The sequence below is a fragment of the Sciurus vulgaris genome (assembly GCF_902686455.1).
Source record: "Sciurus vulgaris genome assembly, chromosome: 6".
Lineage (NCBI taxonomy): Eukaryota > Metazoa > Chordata > Mammalia > Rodentia > Sciuridae > Sciurus > Sciurus vulgaris.
In genome coordinates this window covers 55,197,771-55,212,668 of record NC_136466.1, presented here as the reverse complement: position 1 = coordinate 55,212,668, position 14,898 = coordinate 55,197,771, and the positions used below count along the sequence as shown (strand labels likewise).

Here is a 14,898-nt window from a genome sequence, read left to right as displayed (position 1 = left end):
GGCATCCATTCCCCACCGCAATATAACAAAAATTCCAAGTAACAGTGACTTAAACAAGATTGTAGCTGGACACAGTAGCGCACACCTGTAATCCCAGTGACTGGGAGGCTAAGGCAGAAGGACTGCAGTTTCAAAGCCAGCCTCCAGCAACTTGGTGAGGCCCTGAGCAACTTAGCAAGACCCTGTCTCTAAAGACAAAATAGCAAAGGCTGGGGATGAGGCTCAGTGGTTAATTACTCCTGGATTCAGCCCCTGTTACCAAAAAAAAAAAAAATATCAAGTTAGTGCTCATCTCACTCACACACAGCACCAGTCAGATGAGCAGTCCAGTATACAGCAGCTCCACTGAGGTTTTGATGACTTGGGCTCCTTCCTGTCCTCCACTCCTAGATTCCAGGATACCACCCTTCTCAGCTTACAAGACAGAGTGCCTAGAGCTACAACCCATATCACATGGCTCACAGTCAGAAGGGAGGTCAAGCCTCTCCTCTTTCAGGAAACCTTCCAAAAGTCACACATAACATTTCTGCTATCCTGTCATTGGCCCAAACAAACCAATACAGCCACACCTAGTCACAAGACAGTGTAGAAAATGGTCTCTTAATTGTACACAGGCTCTCTATAAAACCAGGGTTCTAATGACTGAAGAAGAAAGGGAGAGTGGATGTTGGGTAGGAAATTTACAGCCACAATCAGTGACATGGGAAAAAATCTGAACATGGAATGGCAGAACAGTCCAACCATGACTTACTCCCAAATTAATTATCCAGCCAGTGCAATCAGCGAAGACCTGGAAGTGTCTGTCATCTCACATGTGCTGCTGACTAGCTTATGTTGATTGGTTTGGCTGAAATATGAAACTCGAAAACTGCCTGTAAAGTCAAACTTCACAGCAAGATGCCATCTCGCTACATCCAAAGCTGATACATGTGCATTTGAGTCCGCATCGGGTACAGCACTAGATATGCCTGCTGTGATGATAATGTCCTTTAAACCTAAAATGGAATCATTATGGGACTCTCCTGGCAGCTTTCTTGAGCCTCTGGGAGAATTTCTGACCTCCTGGCTAGTCTCCAGAGAGGTTTCTGTCGGTCTGCCTATGAGGAGACAAATTCCAGGCGCCTTGCCCATATTATAACCTGCTGCTCACGTGGGTGTCTATTTGGGTCAGTCCTTCTGAGTAAGTCTTCTGTGGCCTTTAGGTAAGTTCACTTGTATGACCCCACACGCACCAGCTGTGCACATCACATATTTGAATATTGATTGCCCAGCAATAAGGCCCATGGAAAGAGCATCTGAAACCTGAGAATGAGAACAAAGCCTGAGCTCTTCTGGGTGCTGGTGGCAAGACCTTAGGACACTCACTCAGGATCTCAAAGTCTTGGTTTTCTGATGTGCCATACAGGAATATCTCCCCTGCTTTCTTGCAAGCTTACCATGAAGCCCAATTGCAATGAAATATTATATGTCAAAGTATTGTGCTTGACCAAAAAAAAAAAAAAATAGGTTATTGCCAGGTACAGTAGCACATGCCTGTAATTTCACCTATTCACGAGGCTGAAGTAGAATAATTCCAAGTTTGAGGCCAGCCTGGGCAACTTAGTAAGACCCTATCTCAAAATAAAATAAAAAAGGCTAGAGATCCAGCATGTAGTTTAGTGGTAAGGTACCCCAAGTAACCCTGAGTTCAATCCCCAGTACTGTTTAAAATAAGTTACTGTTATTATTATTGAACTAATGAAAATATGTCAGTGAAAAAAGGAAAGGAAATCAAAAAAGAGTGAGAGGATGGCTCAAGCCTATTTGACTGGGGTTGCCACAAAAAATATTGTAGCAAATGCCAAACCTACAGGATAAAAAGAATGAGACAAAAGGATCAGTGGAATTATATCTGCTCCAGAAAGGACAGATTCTAATGACCTGTTTTGTAAAGTAAGCTCTTACTATTCTAACCACCCTTTCCATCTGTGGTTAATATTCTCCCATGGAATACTACTAGGCCAAAGTTCAGAGTTAAATACCCTGTTATGCCCCAGCTGGAAAAGTAGAGTAAGTTTTGTTCCTTTTAACTACTTTCAAATACAGCTCAATTCCCATCTCAACAGCAAAACCCCAAAACACTCACATAGAATTTCCCTGCTAAATACCATCAACCAGCCCACACTTCTATTCATAAATATAAGCAAGCCTTTGGGCACAAAAGCATAATTGTGTGTATATATGTGTGTGTATGTACATATGTGTATGTAAATTCATTTGGGTGATAAGTAAATTCTATAGGTGGAATGTATGTGTAAACAGAACTCTATACACTAGAGCCTGCAGAAAGTTTAAAGTTTTATAGAAATATTCATAACAAAAATTTAAAATCCTTTAGTTTTTGTCAAAAAGAAGGAGGTTATTTTATGCAGCATGAAAACAGAATTGCTTTCACTTGCTACCACTTTAATAGGAACATTTTTATCTAGAGTTAGATTCAAGCTAAGCTTCTGGGATTTGACATAACAAATTGCTCCCCGTATGTGAAACAAAAATCACTTGGACTCTATTGACCAGTTAAGGGTTTTTGCTCTGATTTAACTTTAGAGGGTGACTTCTGTCAAGGTTGAAGAACAACACAGCCCATGACTTGATGGCAGAGATCAGAGAAGTCAATAAGCAGATTCACTGACCATTTGTGAACTTCCCATGTGACCCACAGCTGGAGCAGAGGACCTCTTAACTGTGAGTAATTTCTCCTGATGAGATTAAAAGATCTTTACTCCTCTCCTAAATCCGGAACTTCCCTTGCTTAGAAAACACACGCACACATATCATACAAGGAATCCATTCCAGATGTGCCAGAGGCCTTGCGTGACAGTGTCTGGTTTTGATGGTCAGAAAGGAAAATTTTGGCAGGTGGTCACAATGGTATTGTGTTGCTCTCAAACTTAATGTAAAGTTTGCATCAAACTGCATTGTAAAAATCACCTGGTTTCTATCTATTTGATTTTTCCCAAACAAAAGAAGGAAAACAAGGTGAGAGAATTAGCTGTATGTTCACCGGACCACAAGGCTAGAAAGCGTGGTTTCTGAAACACTGGCATGGGTCATTTTCTCAGTGAGAATTGTGTCAGGCTGGGGATGTAACTCAGTGGTAAAGCAACTGTTTGGATCCCCAGCACTGCAATAAACAATAACATTATTTATGCTGACTGTTCCAAACACTCTTCCAGGCTGTGCGGAAAGAGGAAAAGAAGAAAAACTGGTCCAGGTCTTGAGAACTTCAAATGACTCACATGCAACAAGGTTCATCAGAATGATCTTGCCCACATTCCCTACATTACCCTGAGTGTCCTGAGTGTCACCATACATACCACACTGGGCAGAATGATCTGTTGATTGACTAATGTCACCCACCACATAGCTCCCTATGTTGTGGGGCACAACTTAAGAACAGACTGATCACCACTGAGAAGTCCACATTTGAGAGTCTTTATTAGCTAACTGGCTGACTGTTTCACACAATGCCCAAAATGGCTATTGGGAGAAAAGCCCTGACCATAGGGTTGCAGGGAGTTTTATAACATAAATCAGTATATCAACCATAAGTAACTCTTTCTATGATTCAAAACTACAAACTAACATCATCAGATCTAAATCATTAGCAGAAGGGGGAAGTGAGTCAAAATGACCTTACTTAGGTACAAATTAAAGAATGGTTACTAACATCTAGACAATCATTGTTGATATCACTGTTGACTTGGTACATTGTTTAGAAAAAATAAGAATCAAAAAAAAGGACAATTTTTCATTATATAAGAATTGCCATTCTGTGTTACCAAACATGTCATGCTAAGCAACTGTGATGGGTACAGAGGTGGGGTGTTCCCACGGGAGAAGCATTTCCTGCATGACACGGAGTATCAAGGTAAAATGGAGTCTGTGTATTCATTGCCCATATAGCCTGGCCTATAATATTTCCATGGAGTCAAATATGTCAGCCCATCACACCCAATGCCCCCCTCCCAAGGTAAAGAGAATGGCATATCTATCATTGTGAACAGAGTCCGGAGCATATTCAATTAAGTTTAACCATCTCAAGAAATGAAAGAAACAGTAGTAGAACACGTTAAAGGGATATAAGAGCTGTAGGGATCCAAAGTGCAGTCAAACGTGAGTCTACTATGTTTCTGAGAATTTACTAAGCCTTGTTCTTTATGCTAATGATGCACCTTTTCATGTTTATAAGGGCCAATTTGAATTTTCTGCCCTTGATGGTACCAAACGCTTAGCAATAGCTGCCATTGTAGGAAATACTCTTTAGTCTGGAAGTCCATTGCTTAAAAAGCAGGCATCCTATTACTGCAGGAAAAGGAGGAAAGAGATAGTAAGGAACAGATGAGCAGAGAGATGAAGTTGATTTCACTACTATGTTTTGGTGGTGGTGTATTTCCAAAGTGAATAGCAGTGTGCTATCAGAAAAAAGTGGGTTCAAACTCAGGTGAGGGCTGAAGAGTCATTTTTAAAGAATAGAAATTGAAGACATTCTGTATAATGCAAGTGAACCTGATGAAGTGTCTGCTTACTAGATTATAAACAATGTCAAGAGGAAAGAGCCCTATTCTTCCCTTCACTGACAATTCCCTAGCATTCCCAGTATGGAACACTATTTAGAGTGGAATTTTCATAAATATCACCATAAGAGTAGTCTCATAATCAAATAAATTTAGGAAACACTAATTACATTTTCTTCCTCTTTAGATTTGTTAAATATGGTTACATTAATAAAATTGTTTAAATTTATTCACTCAAGATTTTCCCAAAACTATTTGACTATGAGCTTATTATTCACAAAATATCTTTCAAAATTAGATTTGAAAATTTGAGTCTAAAAGGCTTATATTGACTACTTCTAGGTTTTCTCTCAGTATGGACATTCTCGATCACTTTGGGTAACATTCTGTACCACTTCTTACAAATGATAGTTAACAAAGATCTGAAAACAGATTGCTCCCAAAGATTATAGGTGGAAGACTTGAGGTCTAGATATTGAGACTTAGCAGGAGACAGGCTTAGGGAGAGACTGAAGTTGAGGTCTCTAGGTCTTAGGAGGACAATAGTCAGCATCACAATCTAAAATTAAATTTTGGGGGGTGGATAAAATTGAAATTGAACCCACTGAAGCCTCCTTTGCTTTTACTACCTGTTTATAGGGATGACATCATAAAAAAACAATTGAAAAATTCCAACTCAGAAACTCTAGACTGAATAATCTGCTGCCTTCAACAAATAAATTTCATGAAAAAGATAATAAAGAGAAGGAAGTATTTAAGAGGCACATTAGCTTTGCAGTGTTTGGATTTTATTTGTATCCTGACTAGAACAACTATGAAAGAAAATATTTATGAGACAAGAAATTTCAAGTAGTTGTGATACTGAGAAATTTTCATTAATTTTTAGGTGTAATAATAGTAAAGACTGGCCATAAGCTGATAAAGTGGGTAAATAAGGACTTGTGACACTATTTTCTCCAATTTTGCATTTTTTAGATTTTTCAAATGGAAAGATTTTAAAAAGCAGTCAGAAGAGAAAGAAAGGTCAAAGAGATTGCCACAGACCTGATGAATACAGAATTTGAATAGTCACCAGAGGAAAGAATTTCAAGAAGCAAAAGAAAGAAAACATCATTTATGCAACATAGAAGTTAAAGGGCATGGAAACCAAGAGAAATTTGTAAGAATGGAACCCTGCTCCAAAACAACTAGTGTCCTTCTAAGAAGAGGAACAGAAGCCAGCGCCCTGTCCCCTCCCCTACCAGCACCCCAGTTCTCTGACACAGAGGAGAGGTCATGTGAGGATACAAAAATGCTAGACATTGGTTATAGCCAGGATATGAGCCCTGAGCAGAGCAAGAATACCCTACATACACCCTCATTCAGACTCCAACTTCCAGAACTGTGAGCAAACACACTCCTGTTGTGCAAGCCACCCAGGCGAGGGTATTTTGCTATGGCAGCTGGAGGTAAACAATGCAGATTAAACGTGCACATTTACCTCAGTAGTCTCTCTTGCTAATTTGTCTAGCATTTTCCATGTGCTTTTTCAATATGTTGGATTTAGACTTGGAAAAATGAATGTCACTAAGAGGTATTTATACCTTATATCTATACCTTTTTTAATGTGATGGTCTGTCAAGTACAGCCACAAAGGGGACACAGAAAGTCTCTGGAGGTCAAAGTTCATTATATTCATAGGTCTTAGGAGACAGTCACTACATGCCTAGAGAGAGCCACACGGCAGGAACAAGGGAATGGGTTCAATCAAGTAGATGGGGTGCCCTGAGAGATTCAGGACACCGCTCTGGAGACCTCTCTGGTACATTTGAATGTTAGTAGGTCATGAGGTTTGGGCAAGGAAGGGAACAAGCCTTATCACACTTGCACACCAGGCCACCTAGGCATGGTACACACAGCTTAATGGTGGGCAGCAGGCACAAACAGGAAGTTTTAGAATTTTACAAACCAAGTACAAAGACCCAGTAATTGCATCTTTCAAATTTTGTTTTTGTGACTAGCTCTTTTCACTGCGTTGACTTTTTACTTCTTTAAAGGGTGAAGAAAACTTCAGCCTTCAACTTCAGTTATAATCGGAAAGTTTAGAGAGACCATTTCAACTAATCTTCCTCTCTCACTTCCTGCAGCTATTCGGGAAAATGTACATTATTGGAAGAGTGATCTTCAAGATCTCCTTCTATTCTCACCAAACTGATGCTCTTGATTTTTCCTCACTTGTATTTTACCAAATGTTCCCAAGACCATCCCCAGTCCCCAAGTGATGGATGACAAGGATTCACAGGACTCATGGTCACAGCTATGGTTTAATAGAGCAGATCAATACAAAGCCAAGTCAACAAGGAGAAGGTGCATAGGGTAAGGCCCAGGAAGACACCAGGCACTAGTTTCTAAGTGTCCTTGCCAGGTGGAGTCATGAAGGACATTAACTTCCTTCAGGAATGAGTTGTGGCAACACATGTGAAAAGTCATCTTCCAAGAAGTTCATTAGAGAGACTCAGTGCCTGACGTTTTTACTGGGAATTAGTCACCTAGGCACCCTCTGCCTACCACATAGCAAAATTCCAAAACAAAAAGCAAATATTTAGCATTAGTTGCATTGCATAGTTCAGGCACAGTGAGCCACTCATCATTTAAAGAAATCAAGAAAAACTTTCTGGAATAGAAGATCCAGGTGCCAGCATTGGGCCAACCATGAAATTGGCCCTCCCTAAGGAGAGCAACCTGCTGTGCACCCCTTTCTGCACACTCACAGGAAAACCCACTGATATCGGGATCTTACAATGTCTTCACCCACTGTGATACGTTTGTGGAATTTCTTGTTCTAACCACACCATCTATCTGCAAACCTTCTGCATACCTCATACTACACCAAGAAACTATTTCTTTTTGTTTCAGAAAAGATTATTATAAAGGTCAGTCCCATGTTTACAGACTGAAGGAGGTAGGTGACCCCAAGTTATAACACTTGTTTGTCCCCAGATCAATCTGAAATCAATACAACCAAACATGCCCCAAACTGAAACCTTCCAGAAGACCAATTTATCTGGTCACAGGAGAAATCCATATCCTCCCGTGACTATACCTTCTCCCTTTCCCTTGTAACATAGTATCTTCAACTTGTGCTGAGATGCCATTGCCCCAAATCACTTCCGGTTTCTTCTTTTTTTAAATTTTTGTTTATTGGTGCATTATAATCATAAGAATAGTGGGATTGGTTGTTATATATATTCATACATGCACCTAACAGAATTTGGTCAGTTTCATTTCCTAGTACCTCCCCTTTCTCTCTCACTCCCTTCAGGCTTCTTTAGAAGGCAAATGACACCCCGAATCCTCAGGTTTCTCACTTAAATGGGAATGTTAAGCGGGGAGCTTTCTCACACTACCTTCTGTCAATTCCTTTTCCCCATGACTTCATTTGCCTCTTACCCATCTTCAAAGATAACGCTAGCTGAGGTCCAGTCACGCCTGCTGAAAGCCCACCTGCGGTCTCCTAATTGACCCCTCATCTCTATCATTTCAACCCTTCTGGGGCCCAACATATGAACATTGCTGATCACAGGTATGGCTTTGAAGCCACTCCATGATTTAGAACACTCCATGTTCACTATTACCTGTTGCCTGTTTCCTAATGAGTAAAATTCATGTTCCTCACCTGTTATTAAGATCTTCCACAATTTGGCCACAGTCTGTTTTTTTTCTAGTCTCATGTTTCTCTACTGCTATTCCCATATTCACTTCTGATGTGAACAAGGAATCCACTTAATAAAGCTTCTCAGGATAATTTAGTCAAACATATCTCAAAGGGACCAACTATTTTCAAATATCCTTTTTGCCAGGGAAACGTTTCTTCCCAGGTTGGGCTCAGCAAACGTATGATTAGGGCTCCATTTGTAATTACCAGCTAGAGCCAGTTTCTTCACCTTGCCAGCATGTTGCAATTCTTTGGGGATCATGTAAAATGCCAGTCCCTCAGTTTCACCCTGGGGTTCCTGATTCTGTTAGTCTGGAATACAGTATGGGCATTGGGGTTTATAAAAGCTGCCCAGGGTTCTTAGGCACAGCCAGGGCTGAGAAAACCAATGCAAGCAATTGCCTGTACTTTGTCTAATACAAATGATGCAAAAATCACAAAAGAGAATTTATGCATTTTTTTTATTTCTCTATTCCTTATCTGAAATTACTATCCACTATCAGTGCCCATTTCTCATCATGAAAGTCTAACTCCAAGGCCATTTTCTTAAGAGGTCAGCTCTGATCTCCAGAGAAGATCACTTACCATCCTCTGAAAGGAGAGCAATTTTGCTCAGGTCCCACTTTATACCACTCCCCACTCTCCACCTCTTATTCTTACATTCCCACTGCCCCTCTTCAAATGCCTTTCCATGCATCTTTCTCATGGTTGATTTTCAGCACAATTTTGTTTTGATGTTACATGAAATTGTGAAAAATCAAAACATGACTTTTTATTTTAATAAATGTTGTGTTTGAATGAGGAATTTATTCATCTGGCAAGTTAGGTAGAGGTTTTCTTCTAATGCTTCCCAAGTCACGATTTGATCCAAGGGCAAATGCTCAGCCCTAATCCTTTTAAGATTGGAATCAACCAATCAGGTACACTTGTTTTGCTTCTCATTGACAACCTGTCACTTTTCAGGCCTATTCTATCAAGTCCAAAGTTGTTTACATGAGAATCCAAAAAACAAGTCAACAAAAATGGTCCCCTTTGTCACACTCTCCTGCTCTCCTAGCCTGAGTTTGCATCCATATTTTAGGACAGAGCAAGGAATGGGAATTAACATGCATCACTGGTTGGCAATAGCTTGGTGTTCTTTTCCTGACTGCTTCAGGGCTGACAGCTCACCTGCATTTTGAAACAGACACCTGCTAATTCAACTTTCCACCCTTTAATCTCACTCTTTCATCCACGGCATTTTAATCACCCTACAATTAATATACTCCTGGTTGTATCCACAAAGAAGAATGGGATGGGAGGAAGAGGGGAGGGAGACTGGCCTGATAGTAATTCAAAGCCCAGATTCCCCCTCCTTCTTTGGGCCTGGGTCCCTAATCCTGATTCATTCTGTCTAATAACAGGCCTCAAAACACTCTCACCACTATGTGCAACATGCACACCTACATTCACACACTCACACACATGCACACACATGCATGTAAATGATACTTCATCTCTTTGAACATAATCATCAGTTCTCATTTTCATGAAAAATATAGCTCTCTGCCCCAGGCTTCCTTAAACTAGCTGCACATACCTGGAGACTCCATGTCTTAGTGGGAAGTAGGTAGACAGATAGATAATATGACAAAGACGGAAAAAGTTATAAAGAAGTTGGTAGATGGAAGAAAGGATAAAAATGAGCAAACACCTTTTACTTTACCATTTAAATACTCTCCATGGATGTGGAATAAGTTTGAATTCTCCAGGCCCCTGCCTGCTCTGGCTTTATTAGTATTCCCCACTGAAGGAAGGTTCATATGCCAAATAGACCTCTCCCCAAATGAAAGCTAAGCCCTGGGTCATCAGGAGCTAACTGTGGAGCCTCCCACAGCCTGCCCATTCCCTACAAACTGACCCTCAGCTGTGATTGGAGCAGCTGCGTTTGTCAGCAATATCTCGGGTATTCACCTGAGCAGGCGCAGGGGGACTTGTGCTCCACCCATCAGGGCAGGCTGCCTGCTAGGGCCTGGGCACAGGGCTTTGTGGAAGGATTTCATCTGTCTCCGCAGCATTTTATTTCTGTTCATCCTGGGTACTACCCACCTCCTTAAATAGCCATTCTAGACTCTCATGGGGTCTGTTTCACCTCTTTAACTCCCAGAACACAGTCACTTCCTGATGTTGCCTTTGAATTGCAGTTAAAATGTCAAGCTTTTGCCTGGAAGCCTTGTTAATGTTATTGACCACCAACCTTTTGCTATGAACAGTACATCTTACTTCAGTGAACACCCCCAGCAGCTCTCTGGTGCAGTGTGAGTCGTCTTGTTCCCATTTCACAGGTGAGAACACTGAGGCACGATATCTCCCCTATGAGAAGTATGGGTTCTTCCAATTTTCTATTTTGACATGCAGTTTCTCACTTGGTGCTCAGCATACTCAGGGGTTGAAGTGGCTTGTCTGATTCATTGTGTAGATGGGAAAAAATAAGGAAGCACACGATAGATCCAGAGGCACCTCCTGTCTCTGTAAGACTGGAAGAATGAAACCAGGATGCATATTGCTTCCTGTAAATTAAAAGGGACCCATCTTTCCAACCCAAATTCCTCTCCAAAAGTGATTAGGGTACACCCAGCGCCCTAGAGATTTGTGATTAAATAGATTGGACAACACAAGAACTGTGGCCTATAGACTTCCACTGCCACTGCAGAGGCCACAAATATGGCCTTGCGCCTGCCACTTAATTCAGATCACTTACTAAACTAGCAATATGCATATTTTCAATTGATTCACTTAGTTTCCCTTTAAACTTCTTTCTTTTATAGGGCTTTTCTTTGGAAAAGTTTATTCACATGCTGCTCATCTGGTTCTTGGTCCCATTTAACAGACAAAGCTACAACCTCTGCCTCAGGATTCAGGTCTGATATCCCTTCCATTGTCCCACGGTACTTCTACTCTTCAAACCCAAGGATAAAAATATACTCCAGAGGTAGTATTTTTGGTTGAACTATGTTCCCCATAAAGATATGCTAAAGTCCAAACATCCAGTACCATGAATGTGACCTTATTTGGAAAAAAAAAATTCTTTGCAGATGTGAATTATAATAATGGTCCTACTGGAGTAGGGTTTGGGCTTAGTCCCTTGTGACCAGTGTCCTTGTAGAGAAGAGACACAGACACACAAGCACATAGGAGAGCAGCAAGTGATGATGGAGGCAGAGGTTAAAGTGACACCTCTCCAAGGCCAGGGGACTAGAGATTGCCAGTAACCCCCAGAAGGCAGGAGAAAGGGTAGAAGAGCTTCTTCTCTGGGGACTTCAGAGGGATCCTGGCTCTGTAGGTGCTTTGACTTCAGGCTTCTTGTTGGCCTCCAGCACTGAATACACTTCCATTGTTTTAATTCACACAGTTTGTGGTTCTCTTTTGGGATGATACTTGAAAACTAATACATGTAGCACCAGATTACAGACATTCTAGATCTGAGCCAACTGCAGAGATTGGGCTGCAACATTTTCCAGGTTCAAATAGACAGAGACTATTCTGATTTCTTTAAACATATCACCTTTTGCTTAACTTTTTGTAAATACAGTAAAGTTTCTCACATTTGTTTTGAGTTCTTTGGTGGGGTAGGAAAGTTCCCATGCCAATTTTCCTTTTCCCAAAGAACTGGAATATGCAGCCAGCCTTTGCTCATCTCCATTTCCCCTGCCCTGTACTCTCTGCTGAGCCTCATTGCATCTAGCAATCCTTCCCAGGCATGGCCCTACATCAGTTCTTCTCAAACGCTGTTGAGTATTAGTACCATCTGGGGAGTTTTGAAAGTTCCCAGTGCCCAGGGCCAATTCCATGAGAATCCCTGGGCCTGGGAAAGCAACCCAATCCTGCATATTTATGAAATTCTCCAACAGATTCCAGTGATTTTCCAGTCAAGCCCAATATCCTACAAATTCCTCTTGAGGTTTTATTTTGTCAGAGGAAAAGATTACGTAAATCCTTTTCTGATATAAGCATCTTGAGTAGGGATCAGCATGCAATTCACAGCCTGTTTAATAAACAAAGTTTTATTGAGACACAGCTATGAGCATTGATTTACATGTTGCTTCCTGGGGACAATGACAAAGTTGAGTGTCACCACAGAGATCATACAGCCTACAAAACCAAAACTGTTTATTGCCACTTAAGAAGAGTTTGCAAATGACCAAAACCTATCTAGTTTATATTTCCTTCCCATAGCAAAGATCCAGCAAAGGGCTTTGCACTTAGTAGGGGCTCAGATAAATTAAACTGAAGTCAAGTGAACGGAAACAAGCTGAATTAAATTGAATATACTTTAACATATTATCTTAAATGATTCCAAGTCATTAGTATGCCTCCAAGGAATATTTGCATTTTAATAAGTAACTCATAAAGCCCCCAAAGCCTATAGTTAAAGACAGAAAGGAATACCTAATTGTTGAAATTGCAAGCACCTGTAGTTATGAACGTGCTGTTCTACTGGATTGAGAAATCTACCCAACAGCCCCTCAAACACCAGGGGTGATGCTACCTAGATTACCTGAGTAAAAATCTAATGAACGAAACATGTTACTGGAGAATTTGACAGACTTTGTTAAAAAAAGAAAGAAAGAAAGAAAGAAAGAAAGAAAGAAAATTCTCAGTCTCTATTTATTTGTTTTGCTCATGCATCTTTTTCTGAGTCCAGCAAGCTCTCACCAAGTGAAAACTTTGATTTTCTTAAAAGGTATCATTACTTCCCATTTTCTAGCTTCTAGAATTTTCTTCCTGTGTAGATTTGCATTGACTTATTTTTGTTGTGAGAAGGCACGCCAACCTGAGCCTGTTGGATATTTGCATTATTTAATTTTGCTCTCCTGGATGAGTGGTGGCAAATGGCTCTGAATTGAATTCCCTCAATGCCAAATCAACTTAACTGGGGAATTCATCAGCCAACTACATGGTGCAAAGTCTTCTTAGATCCTCATAGATTGAGAAGCTCTTAGATTTTAATTCATTATCATGGTTGCACATCAAGAACAAGTGTCACTCTTGCATTTTAGCAAACCCAAACTCTCCCAGGATTTCAGAGGCTGACTCCAAAGAGTCAAAAGAACAACTCCAACCAAAGAGTAACAGCAAGGTTTAAATTCAGACTCTTGTTTCCTGGCCACTGAACTTGAACAACTTACTAAACCTCTCTCTCTTAGTTTCCTCAAGTGTAAATGAAATGTGATGAAAGAAATGTAAGAATAATGACATGTAAAAGAAAAAAAAAAGTTTGGCATAGTGCCCAGCACACAGTAAGTATTAAATAAATGCTCGATTACTCATTACAGCTTCCATGTTTGGGATGGATATCTATAGAGAATTCCAACCCATATTTTCATGAAATGAAAATTCACACCAACCCATAATCACTGCATCTTGTGTTTGTGTGTGTGTGTGTGTGTGTGTGTGTGTGTGTTTGTGTGATTGATGTTTAGTTTATAAACACAAAATTCTTAGAACATCTACCCATTACAGCATTTCATGACACTAGAACAATAGCCAAATCTTGGCTTCATGTTTTTCTCCCTGGAAAATTATTCTCCTTGCTGGATACGTTTTTCCTTCTCAGAGGGCTTGAATGACTCCTTCGTCCTACATGACAAACTCTTGCATTGCTTTCAAGAACCCTGAAAACCTGGCTCCCCAACATTCAGGCTTACTAAGTTCGTCACAGGTGACTTTTTAAATTCTAATATCCCCTCCTTTCTCTCTCTCTCTCTCTCTCTCTCTCTCTCTCTCTCTCTCTCTCTCTCTCTCTCTCTCTCTGCCTCTCACTCTTTCCTCCAAGAACATGTCATGATAACCCTTATTCTACAATCTCAGGCATGAATCTCTGGCTTCACCCCTCTCCCCTCTGTCTTCTCAACTCATACCCATCCTTAAGAGTCAGCTTCAGTACAGCATCCTCCCTGATAGGGACTCCTAGTTAACTCCTAGTTTGTTAACACTTACCTAAACACCTTCATTCACTCTTTATTGATGTGTGATGTGTCCTAGTTATGGATATTTAGCCTAATTATAATCCATGAGGCAGAACACCTCTTAAGATTCCTCTGTAGATCACATTTAAAGAGCATGTATAAATTGAGCATGGTGGCGCATACCTATAATGCGAGCTACTCTGGAGGTTGAGGCAGGAGAATTGCAGGCTCAAAGCCTGGGCAACTTAGGGAGACCCTGTCTCAAAATGATTTTAAAAAAGAAGCAGCAGCAGCATCACTGGGGTAGAACTCTGGTAGAGCAATCTAGGGTTCAGTTCCTAGTACCACAAAAATTAAATAAATAACAAATAAATGAAAATTTAAAACCATGTATACCATATGTGGGGACATCAAATTTGGTGTTGGACATATATAAGTCTAGGACTCATTCTTTGAGACTTTGGGGAAGTGCACTTCATCTCTCTGGTCCAAAGTTTCTTTAATTATAAATGTAGATGCAGTTATGAAGATTAATTAAACATAATATTGAGTGTCTAGCACCTTGAAACCATTCAGTCAATACTAGTTATTATTTTATATTGGACTGAATAAATGATTCTTTTGCAATCCAGTAACTTTTGTCTACAGGTCTCAAATACTGCTCACATACTGTGTCTTAGCTTTGTCTTCCCCAGAAACA

At 40.4% G+C, this 14,898-nt stretch overlaps 1 protein-coding gene and 1 long non-coding RNA gene across 1 annotated transcript; one reads left to right on the top strand and one right to left on the bottom strand.

Moving 5' to 3' along the window:
• The window catches only part of LOC306663981 (uncharacterized protein), a 326,186-nt gene that overhangs the window by 210,350 nt on the left and 100,938 nt on the right, over positions 1–14,898 (bottom strand).
• LOC306664024 lies at positions 2,559–6,674 on the top strand. The gene is made up of 3 exons (XR_013764614.1): positions 2,559–2,724; positions 5,532–5,715; positions 6,593–6,674. It is a non-coding gene; the product is annotated as an uncharacterized lncRNA (long non-coding RNA).